General features: G+C 36.0%; 1 protein-coding gene across 1 annotated transcript in view; it reads right to left on the minus strand.

The window, feature by feature from the left end:
* The window catches only part of LOC106879283 (Golgi-specific brefeldin A-resistance guanine nucleotide exchange factor 1-like), a 94,772-nt gene extending 91,705 nt beyond the window's left edge, over nucleotides 1–3,067 (minus strand). The window contains exon 1 of the mRNA XM_052970817.1: nucleotides 2,436–3,067. The gene's annotated coding sequence lies outside the window, so the exon portion shown is untranslated. The remainder of the gene's footprint in view (nucleotides 1–2,435) is intronic.
* Nucleotides 3,068–12,248: the final 9,181 nt, after the last annotated feature.

Below are 12,248 nucleotides of genomic sequence, written 5' to 3' on the forward strand. Positions count from 1 at the left end.
ATATATATATATATATATATATATAGTAAGCTGTATAGTTTCTGGTGTTGATGTTACTACTGTTGTTATTGTCTCAAGGGAGAGCAATCACATTCATAAGGATATAATCTATATTAGTGCGTGTGATTACCGATTGCAAAAAAAAAAAAAACTGTACATGTGTACAGCATCGATTTGATGACATATATCCAACTAGATGCAAACAAGCAAAACAAACAAAAAAAAACTAATACACATAATCTTTAGTTTACATTCTTTCAATTCTGATTTAGGACACAGTCCTGTCACACAAGCTAAAACATTACATAACAAAAATCTCTGTTGCATGTGGTATTAAATTGTCTTGGCACTTTTAACTAACCTTTTATCTATTTATATTTCAACCACCCTGTTCTGTAGAGTTTGTAAAATAGAGAATTAAGAAAAGTAGTTAATTGTCATTATTTCATATACAAGGAAATGACATAAACAAGAGCAGGAAGTTTGAACATTAAACATATATGATGTAAATTTTTACTATTCCACCCGCCTATGTTTAACCCTGAATTTGTTTCGGGTAGAATGTAACCAAAGAACTTCATAAGACTTAAGAGGTAAGATGTGATTTGAGAGAGATTCCGCTGTTATTTCTAGCAAATCAAATGACCACGTAGCGCACTCCCACACTTTCTTTGGAACATAAATTATACAAAAGAATGTAGGTGGCAAATATAAACATCCATAGAAAACGGCCTAAACTTGTCCGAAAAGAAATGCCAACAGTTCTTTTCTCGCCTAAATTTTACATTTTTTTTTCTTGTTAATGTTGGTGATTTTGTGCAACAAAAAGTTAATTAATACCATATCACATATATCATACGCAATCTGTAAACGTATGTGAGTTTGTATAAGCCAATAACACTACCTCATTGTTTTTAGAATATGATAATCAGAGACACAGACAGACGGAGAAAACAACAACACTATATAACAAAATAATACTATTTCTCATTCATTATTATAAAAATCAAGAAAAGGTTGAAAAGAAGAAATGAATACGGCATCGATTTTTGACAAATGTGAAGTTCTTAAATAAAGGTTTGAAATGTTGACATTAAAATTAAGGTAAGACGTAAAGGAAAACAATGATTCAATTAAGGTCATCATCTGTCTATCATCAGTTTATATAAAAGTACACTTATAGCGAGTAATAACTTTAGACATGATATATTATTTAACTTTAGGTTAACAAATATGATTATGTGGTTTGTTTTTAATCACTGGTCATTTTAAGGATTGCAAATATTCTACGTCCATAGGGTCCCCGTTTGGTAATCAACAATCAATATGAAAGCCACTGATAATATCTATTATAGTTAAAGACTATCTAAGTAACTATGTGTGCATGTGTGTATGAGAGAGTGTGTGTCTTGTGTTGTTTAATTGCATACATATGGTTAGACAATTATTTGTCAGGATATAGTAACAGATTGTTGTTATAGCAAAAAGATATATACACACAGCGAGACAAAATTTAGGTCGAAATAGAATCCCTTGATGCAAACAAAATCGACAATGAATGAAATTCGTATGATTTTACTATCCTTTCTCCCACGCTGTCTACAAGGAACAAATTATTGAGAAAAGAATATATGGAATTTGAAATTATGATTTCAACGCTGATGAGAATAAAAAGAAAAAACACATCGATAATCATCAATTATTTGCCACAAGCATAACAATACATTACAGATAAGCAAACATCGATTGCGAAAGAAGATTACGGTACGTATTAAATTTGACAAAGAAGCGAAGCCTAAGGGTTTATAAATGAGGGTACTGATGGTGGTCAGATTGTGTAATGTTCACGCTTTTATCAAAGAATTATTACTAATAATGATTTCTAAAAATTGGCACAAGGCCACGCATATTTTTGTGAGGAGGGTGTATGGCCGAATATCAAAATCGATACCCAAATACCTGACATGGTACTTTATTAAATTAACCCCTCTTCTCCATCGAAGAAAGGAATGACAAAAGTTGAATTCGGAGGAATTCTGATATAGTGACAGGACCAAATAGTGAGCTTCTAAGTGGTCGCTCGATTTCCAAGAAATAACAGTTAAATCTTCCGTAAATCGAATCACCATTCGTCTTAAGTAAAATAGCAAAAAAACACATTGGCTAATGTAGTCATAAAAGGACTGGATGTCACAGTTGGAATGCCGCTTGCTCACAGCCAGTTCTACCCGGTCAGGGTTGACCGGGATGAGGGTAGGGAGTAAACAACAATTGACAATAATCAATAATGTTTTCTTTAATAACCATTAAGGGTTGACAAAGACATCGAAGACGGGGTACAGAATGAAACAGTATGGAATATCATAAAAAAAGGTATGTAAACAGGAAAATAATAATAATAATGGTTTGTAATGTTATGAAATATTTGCACTCACCTTATCTGGTATATATATATTTTGGAGGGAGGGTTTGCTGAAGGAGTGACACTCTAAAATGTGTGAGATTCAGAAGAGAACAAAAACTATCTTTTTTTCTCTTCTCTCTCTGTCTTTGAATATGTTTATTAGAGACAGACAGAAAGGCAAGTGTGTGTGTGTGTGTGTATGTATGTATGTATGAACCCGAATGAGTTTTTGTTGTTTGATGTAAAAATAATGGCTGCTGCTTGTCACAACAGAAAACTAACCCTGGCTCGTCGTCTGCAATACAATGTCCGTGCACATTAAACCTTAAAACACCTCAATCGTTTTTTTTTATATATTCTTTACGGAGAAACCTTCTTTGTACTTCCTTTTCCTCCTTTTTCTTCCTTTTTTTCTTCTTCTTTCAGTATTGCTTTGAAAAAACTCCGATCCCGATGTTATTCGGAGGCATTTTTTTGGGTTCCTTCGTATTCTCCGGTTTTAAGGGAGACCCCGAGAGGAGGAAGAGAATGAAAAAAATAATAGCATCAAAGAATTAAGTGAGACAAAAGAAATAAGTGATATTATACAACACCATATTGGCCATCTGTAAACTTTTAGGCTAAATGACGTGGTGGAGTGTCGTCTTGTGATTTTGTAGTGAAGAGCTACCATGCAAGGGGACATAATTCAATTTTTATCACTGCTTTCATTGCAATTCCATTCACGGAGGTGGCAACCAGAAGTATTGTTACCACACCGGACAAAATACTTTGCGGCATTTCTTCTGGCTCTATGTTCAGAGTTCAAATGCCGCCGAGTTCGACTTTGCCTTTCATCCTTTCTCGGTCGATGAAATAAGTACAGTTGAGCACTGGAGTCGATGTAATCAACCAGCCCCCTACACCCTATCAAATTTCTGGCCTTGTGCCTATAGTTGAAAGGATTCTAATTCCATTCAGCAAGCTGGCAGAATCATTAGCACATTTGGCAAAATGCTTAGCAGCATTTCTTCCAGCTTGGTATTCTGAGTTCAAATGCTGTTGAGGTCAACTTTACCTTTCATCCTTCAGGAGTCAATAAAATAAGTACCAGTTGAACACTGGAGTTGATGTAATCGACATACCCCCTCCCTTAAAATTGCTGGCCATGTGCCACAATTTGAAATCATTATGATTCTATTCATCTTTAGTATTTTATCTACAAAAGATTTTAATGGCTTAAAATTTTCAGCATCATTTTTATCATAATCAGAACAGCAGGTGTTCATATATTCATAAAGAGAGCTGATACAACAGTTTGTGCAATAAACCTCAGCAGACTTTTATATATGGACTGTTTGTGTAATGAACCTCAGCAAGTTTTTATATATGCAAAATGGTTTCAAGAATTGTTTATATTATGAACCTTAGCAGGTTTTTGTCCATATTTTTGCTGTGTTGTTTCTCTCCAAATAGCAGTGTATCAATAAGGGCCTTTTCTAAGGCAGCAAGCTGGCAGAAACATTCGCACACCAGGCGAAATGCTTAGCGGTATTCATCTGCCTTTATGTTCTGAGTTCAAATTCCGCCAAGGTCAACTTTGCCTTTCATCCTTTCGGGGTCGATAAATTAAGTACCAGTTGCGAACTAGGGTTGATCCAATCGGCTAGCCCCCTCCCCCAAAATTTCAGGTCTTGTGCCTAGAGTAGAAAAGAACAAGGACCTTTTCTGGAGTATTGACAATAACTATGAAGAAATAATATTTGAACAAAAATTAGTGAATAGTAATACAGAAAATGTGAGTAAGGAAAGCATGGTTGTTTGAGTCTGTTTGGTATATGATGAAAGTAAATATGTCTTCAGCATCAAAATGTACAGTTGCCAAAACAGGTTGAATGTCTAGTCAGCCATGCCATATCGTCAGCATCCAATCTGTCACATCCAATTGTCTCATTCTGTAGTTGTTTGGCTTGGAGTCATAAAACTGCTTGATCAGGTCTGACCTGGGGCTATACAACAACAACAACAATAAATTCTATATCATGGGTGAGTGAAAGAGTATGGAATTTGTTTCCTGTGATGGATGCTGTTCTACTTTATTGGAGAAGATACTTGATCAGCAGCATTTTCACTTTTAAAACTATATGAGTTGCTGTCAGTTTAGTCAGTACAGTATTGTTCTTTAAAGAACAAATCCACTCCACTCCAATCTTGTCAGAAAACTTCAATCAACTGATCTTAACGAAGTTGTTCCCCTTATCTAGCTTTTTAATTTAGATTTTAAACACTTCTAGTGAAAGTTTTTGTTAACTAATTGATCTGATAATCTCAGCTAATCAAAGGTTTTCAACTTATTATATTAATTATATAAAACTCTTGCATAGTGGTATTTAGTAAGCTCAGTATTTCTTCTGAAGTGTTTTCCTTCAGTCATATTGTTATACTTTGTGGAGGTGCAATGGCCCAGTGGTTAGGGCAGCGGACTCATGGTCATAGGATCGCGGTTTCGATTCCCAGACCGGGCGTTGTGAGCGTTTATTGAGCGAAAACACTTAAAGCTCCACGAGGCTCTGGCAGGGAATGGTGGTGAACCCTGCTGTACTCTTCCACCACAACTTTCTCTCACTCTTACTTCCTCTTTCTGTTGTACCTGTATTTCAAGGGGGTCAGCTTTGTCACACTGTGTCACGCTGAATCTCACCTAGAACTACGTTAAGGGTACACGTGTCTGTGGAGTGCTCAGCCACTTGCACGTTAATTTCACAAGCAGGCTGCTCCATTGATTGGATCAACTGGAACCCTCAACGTTGTAAGTGACAGAGTGCCAACAACAACAACAACAATTGTTATACTTTAAGCTAAAGGTACCACACAGAGTTTGTGGCAAAAGCACTTATCATTCTATGATTCAATCCATTTAAAAGCAAGCAGACATTACTGGATTACAGCACTATCCCACCATAAAATTTCCCTTCTCACACAATATGCAGCTGGATCTCCATATAATTACTAAGTGTTTAATTCAAATTCCACTTGAGGGTGTAACATAGTGGGCGATGGCATTTTAACTTCTGTTGTGTTCATCACTATGTTTATAAGGTTACCGTTGGTGTTCTAACAACTGTTTTATAACAAAAGCCAACAAAGGAGCCTCTACATAGTCATTTGATATGCTAAAAATATTAGCCAAATATCCCTCAAATCAAATCTACTTCTTTCTTTCTTTTATATTTGGGGGAAAAGGCAAGAACACATTTATGTAACCAGGATGCATTTATGTTATCATTTATGTAATCAGTAAAATAAAGTAATAAATAATAATAATAATAATAATAATAATAATAATAATAACAACAGACTCCATCAACTGCCAGAGGGGTGAGCTAGTGGTAATAGATAGCTTCCATTATCTAGGCAACCAAGTTAGTTGCAGAGGTAAATACTCCAAGAGCATAGCTGTAAGAATAAGATTAGGCTGGGCAAAGCTCAGAGAGTTCCTATCTCTGCTGGCAACAATGGGTCTCTTTCTCAGAGTGAAAGGCAGATTGTATGATGCTTGTGTGCAAACAGCTATGCTACATGGCAGTGAAACATGGGCTGTGACAGCCAAGGACATGTGTAAGCTTGAATGAAATGAAGCCAATATGCTTTGCTGGATGTGCAATGTCAGTGTGCATGTTTGACAGAGTGTAAGCATCTTGAGGGAAAAGTTAGGCATAAGAGGCATCAGATGTGGTGTGTGAAAGAGACAGCTGTGCTGGTATGGCCATGTGATGCATATGGATGAGGACAGCTATGTAAAGAAGTGCTGATCTCTAACTGTAGAGGGAACCTGTGGTAGAGGTAGACCTCAGGAAGACATGAGATGAGATGGTGAAGCATGGTCTTTGAACTTTGGGCCTCACAGAGGCAATGACTAGGGACTGAGACCTTTGGTGATATGTTGTTTTTGAGAAGACCTGTCAAGCCAAGTCAAATCGCAATCATGGCTGATGCTGGTGTCACATAATTGGTACCCATGCCAGTGACACATAAAAAGCACCTTTCGTGTGTTGGGCCTCACAGAGGCAAAATAGCTGAGCTTTTTTCGAGTGTTGTGCCTCATGGAGGCAATGGCCGAGACCTTTGGCATTATGTCGTGCTTGAGAAGAAGACTCATCAAGCCAAATGTAATCGCCATTGTGGCAGATACCCGTGTCACACAAATGGCATCCGTGCCTGTGGCACATAAAAGCACCCATTATACTCTTGGAGTGGCTGGCATTAGGAAGGGCATCCAGCTGTAGAAACCATGCCAAATCAGACGGGAGTCTGGGGCAGCCTTCCAGCTTGCCAGCCCCTGTCAAACCATCCAACCCATGCCAGCATGGACAATGGATGTTAAATGATGATGATGATGATGATGGTTACTGCCATTGATTTCAAATTTGTAAGTGTTTGAAGGAGAGGATTTAAGAAAAAAAAAGTTTAAAAATAAATTTGCTTGGGATTGGACAGATGTGTTTGTGATTACAGGATATAATTCTTTTATTGTTCTGTTGCTTCATCTCATTGTTTTGGTGCATCATGACATTTTACACCATGCAGATAAATCTGAGCAACAACTTCCCCAGGATGTCAAATATAAGCTGTAGAAATTTTAGTGATTGCTTCAACTTATCCTTATTCTTACACATAAGGACAGGTCTTCCTTTAACACAGTATCCCTCTACTTGTTGGCTATACAAAAAAACTTTTTCAGAACTTTTCAGTACTTGTAGCCTTAGATATTGTAATATTAATTTCATCATCAAGAGTACTCTTAAAGTTTATTGTACTTCCGAGATACTTAAATAATCCAACCCACTTGAGTGGCTTATTGTCAATCATCACATTTAAATCTTGAGTATGTTCTGTCCCAGGCTTTGGTTGGAATAAAACTTCAGTCCTCTTGATTTTGATAGTCAGGCCAAATGCATAGGTTGCTGTAGCAAACCTGTTGGCTATTCCCTGAATTCCCTCAAATGTTTGAGAAATCAAAGTACAATCATCAGCAAACAGGAAACCATGAAGAAATTCTTCCTTGGTCCTTGCCCTTTTAGGTTTAGTAGACCTCCTGTGCATAACTGAATTTTTTTTTTAGGTTTGTGGATCTCATTTGTTATTGAAGCCTGTGCAGCAAATTTCATCTTCAGCACTCTTGAGCTACCAACCTTGCATCCAACAACCTTTTCCCCACATGGCTTTAATATGCACCAGAGTCTAGTTATTTGAACAAGAGAGTGTGATGGGTGACACAAACCTGTATGACCTAAAACAAATTAATAATAATAATAATAATAATAATAATAATAATAATAATAATAATAAGAAGAAGAAGAAGAAGAAGAAGAAGAAGAAGAGCAGCACAGTAGCAGCAGCTACCATGTCACAACTTTAGTAATGCAATTCCTGATTATATGGTCTCATAACGAGCAGACTAACATAAAGAAGTCATGTGATGTATGTAACTTTATCTTCATGACAAACTAAATACAGACAACAGAGTAGACACACACCACATACACACACACACAGTCATATAAATATTAAGTGCTCAGTTTTGGTGGTTCTTGTTCTATCTACTCATTGAATTAATATGTAAATAAATGGTTGAGTATTTCACACACACACACACACGCACACATATCCCCATCAACACAATTCCTTGGTAAAATCAGTGTGGCACAATGTGGGTCATGGTTGTACCTTTGGATTACAAGTACAGTTCATCTGATGGGTTTCTTTATAGTTTTCATTTGCCCAGTTTCACTTGCAAGGCATGGCTCAACCTAAGGCTATGGCAAAAGACTCTAGCCCAATGTGCCTCACAGTTGGAGTTAACCTGGGATCTTTTGATTGCTATATAAACTTCCTTACCACTCTGCCAAGCATGCAACCTCATTTACACACCTTTATACAGAATGTAAGCAAACTGGTAGAGTTGTTAGAACATTGAAAAAATGCTTTGCTATATTTATTCCAGCTGTTTATACTCTGAAGTCAAAATAGTGTACTTATAATAATTCTTTCTATGATAGGCACAAGGCCTGAAATTCTTAAGGAGGAGACTAGTTGATCATACTGACCCCAGTGATCAACTGGTATTTATTTCATTGACCATCAAAAGGATGAAAGGCAAAATTGATTTTGGTGGAGTTTGAACTCAGAGTTTATAGACAGACAAAATACTGAGTCATTTTGTCCAGTATGTAATGATTCTGCTAGTTCTCTACCTTAATGTGTTTCCAGGGCCGGCCCTAGGGTTAATGGTGCCCCAGGCAAACTGAACTTCGGCATGTACAAGCTGACAATCATGGAAATTTCCATGTCTTTGTCACACCCTCCTTGGTGCCCCCTAGCACATGGCACCCCGGGCAACTGCCCAAGTTGCCAGTACCTTGAACCGGCCCTGTATGTTTACAATAATAAAAAAAGAGATAAACATTTTTGTTATTAACATGTTCTATTTGTTTCTATTTATTTTCTTCATGTGTGTGTGTGCACTTTCTTGTTTTTTTCTCTTACATGTACTGCAGCAATTCAAACCTGATTAATGAGAATGTTTAAGTAGAACATATATGACCTATTACAGTTTTTTCCACATAACTAAACAACAGATATTGTGAGCCACTCCTAACAGTTATTATTCTCATAATAGCTCAAGAGCTAATTTGCAAGTATTTTCTCTTATTGATATAGACTTCATTTTCTGTATTTAACCAAAAATTTTGTGCACAGGATATAAAGCAAACAAATTCATAAATCTCTGGTAACTTGAGATTTTAATTATAGTGTTTGTGCTAAGAGTCAAGAAATACGCTTATTGGCTTTCAAGGTGTCCAGTATGGCGAGTACCAAATTATTGATAAAAGACAATTAAACCAGTTAGCTTAACTGCTAAATAGGTACAGAATTTTGGCTGTGTGATTAAGTTTCCTTCATATCCATTCAGTTTCAGGTTCTGTCTCATTGAGCAGTAAGTTTGGCAAGTAAATATTTCTTCCAAAGCCTTGGGCTAACCAACATTTTGTGATTGGAAATTGGTAGATGGAAAGTGTGCAAAAGCCTGGTTTTTTACACACACATACATATTGGTTTCAAATTTTGGCACCAAGCCAGCAAGTTCAGGGGTGGGATTAAGCTGATTACATCAATCCCAGTGTTCAACTGGTACTTATTTTATTGACCCTGAAAGGATGAAGGGCAAAGTTGATCTCGGCAGAGTTGGAACACAGAATGTAAGGAAGGACAAAATGCCACAAAGCATTTTGTCCAGCATGCTAATGATTTTGCCAGCTCACTGCCTTAAACACAGACATATATATGCAATTAGACTCTAATTTGGATTCTATCTGAATAATGCAATTGTATCTACCCCAACAAAGTGGCAACTAACAATAAGTGCACATAACGATGCAAATTTTGCAGTGTGCATTAGTTAATTACTGCAGAAACATGTGTAGGTGCAGAAATGAAAAAAAATAATTAACTGCTGAATAAAACTGGATATAAATCTCTATTCTCTTTTATTATAAAAATTCATTATTTTCTCTACCAAAAACATGCAGTTGCTATAGAAACATGGATTTACTCATGTGAAAATAAACTGACTCTAGTAAATCAAACTAACTGGAAATTTTTATAGACTCATGGAGGCTAGCCGGCATTAATAACTGGTACATGTGACTATGGTACCCACATGGAGTTTATATCCCTACCAACAGTAATTTGGAAACTTGTAGATTGTTGGTGATTTTTTTCCTCCATCTTCCTTTTCTCTTGGACTTTTCTACGTGGCAGTGAAACATGGGCTGTGACTGCTGAGGACATGCGTAAGCTCGCAAAGAATGAAGCCAATATGCTCCGATGGATGTGTAATGTCAGTGTGCATACTCGACAGAGTGTAAGTACCTTGAGAGAAAAATTGGACTTAAGAAGCATCAGTTGTGGTGTGCAAGAGAGATGATTGCTCTGGTATGGTCATGTGGTGAGAATGGATGAGGATAGCTGTGGAAAAACATGTGTAGTTTGATGCAGCACAGGAACTTACTGACATCAGTGGTGGGTCCCAAATTTGTCACAGTGGGGCATGAGAGGTATGAAGCAAAGACATCTGCTGAGGAGTGAGCATTTGGCAGTGAATAAGGAAAGGTTGGGTGGTATAGTAGAAAGCAAAGCTTGATGATTTAAGTAGAAAGAAAGGAGAAAGATTTAATCAGAATATAAAACAATAGAAGAACCAAGGAAAGAGGGATATACACATAATGATTCATTATTGCTGGATAAATAGACTGTCTTCGGAAACCTCACAATAGAATGTCCGATATAAAAAAGCTCTTTATGTGTTGAATGAATGACCCTTTTGTATATTTTATAAGTAGTTTGCTTTTATAAGATTTCCTTTCTATAGTTTGTGGTAATATTGTTTAAGAGTTGATTGTTCATGTTTTTTGTTTAATTCATATACATCATCTATTTATTTGTGAATGCGATAGTTTTATTGGATTTCTTAATGTTCTTCATATCAGAGTGTGGATTAACTAGAAAACTCATTTAATTTTAAATAATGTCAATGGTGGAATTAAGAAAGTGACAAAGATCCTTCAGTGAAACAATAACAACATTGTTATCATCTAATTTACAATATCAGGAACAAAAGTCAGTGAAAATTCATTTAATTCTATACAGCTGGATTTTATCCTGTCATCTTGAAATGATTACTTACAACCATTTCTTAGACTTTGTTATGGCACACAATACCATCAATGATAATATTATAGAAACCATTTTGCATCCAATGAAAATTTTGACCTTTCAGGAAAACTCTACATGGATTATAAACAACATCTGCATATAAAAAGATATGTGATACCTCCAAAACTTGAGCTGAAAGAGCAAAACTGATGACATCAGTTGGAATCAGTCTAACATTATTCTAAAGAATAAGTCTAACATTCAAGGTAGGAGAATTTTCTTATTTGTTGCTGACCGGTGTTATTAATGGAATTACATGATTGCAACTGTAAATTGTTTTTTTAAAAACTAGTTTGCAACAGCTGGAGGAGAGAAGGTTGTAATAGTTGTAAAGTTGCTGAGAATAAAGAAAACAGAAAAAAAGCAAATATAAATCTAAGAAACAACTCAACTCACAGAAGTTTTTTTCACTGGTTTGATAGAGAATTTCTAATTTACAAATAAAATTGAAGCTTGATTTCATTGTTGGAACTGGATTGTGTTGTTAAACTGTTTCTCCTTTTCTTCCTACTATATAAGCTTGGTAAACTTTGCCTTTATTTATGTTTATTGAACAAGTCACAACACAATAAGACTGCGAAGTTTCAGTGTATTCATTCTGTTGCAAGTTCAATATATCAACAACTTTGTCAATAATTTCCTACAATCTAGGCACAGGCATAGCCATGTAATTAAGACATTCGTTTTCTAACCATGTGCCTAACCTGGTTCACCATAGTACATAGAGCAAAATGACTTTTACAATAGTCAAGAGCTTCACACTGACCAATGATGTGAGTAAAATTTGGTATTTGGAAACTGTGTACATAGTATTTGTATGTGTATGTATGTAAATATATATATATATATATATATATATATATATATATACATACATACATACAGGATGTGACGGGTAAATTGTCACCATTTTATATTTTTTATTTCACACACGCACATTGTTTTTGATTTTGTCAACAATACAGTATAATAGGGTCAGTTTTTGATTTTGTTGACTACACAGTATAGTAGGCTCAGTTGGGCACTGTCTGTGAGAAAAACAGTACATCATCATCATCATCATCGTTTAACGTCCGCTTTCCATGCTAGC

This window comes from Octopus bimaculoides, chromosome 9, assembly GCF_001194135.2.
Source record: "Octopus bimaculoides isolate UCB-OBI-ISO-001 chromosome 9, ASM119413v2, whole genome shotgun sequence".
Classification (NCBI taxonomy): domain Eukaryota; kingdom Metazoa; phylum Mollusca; class Cephalopoda; order Octopoda; family Octopodidae; genus Octopus; species Octopus bimaculoides.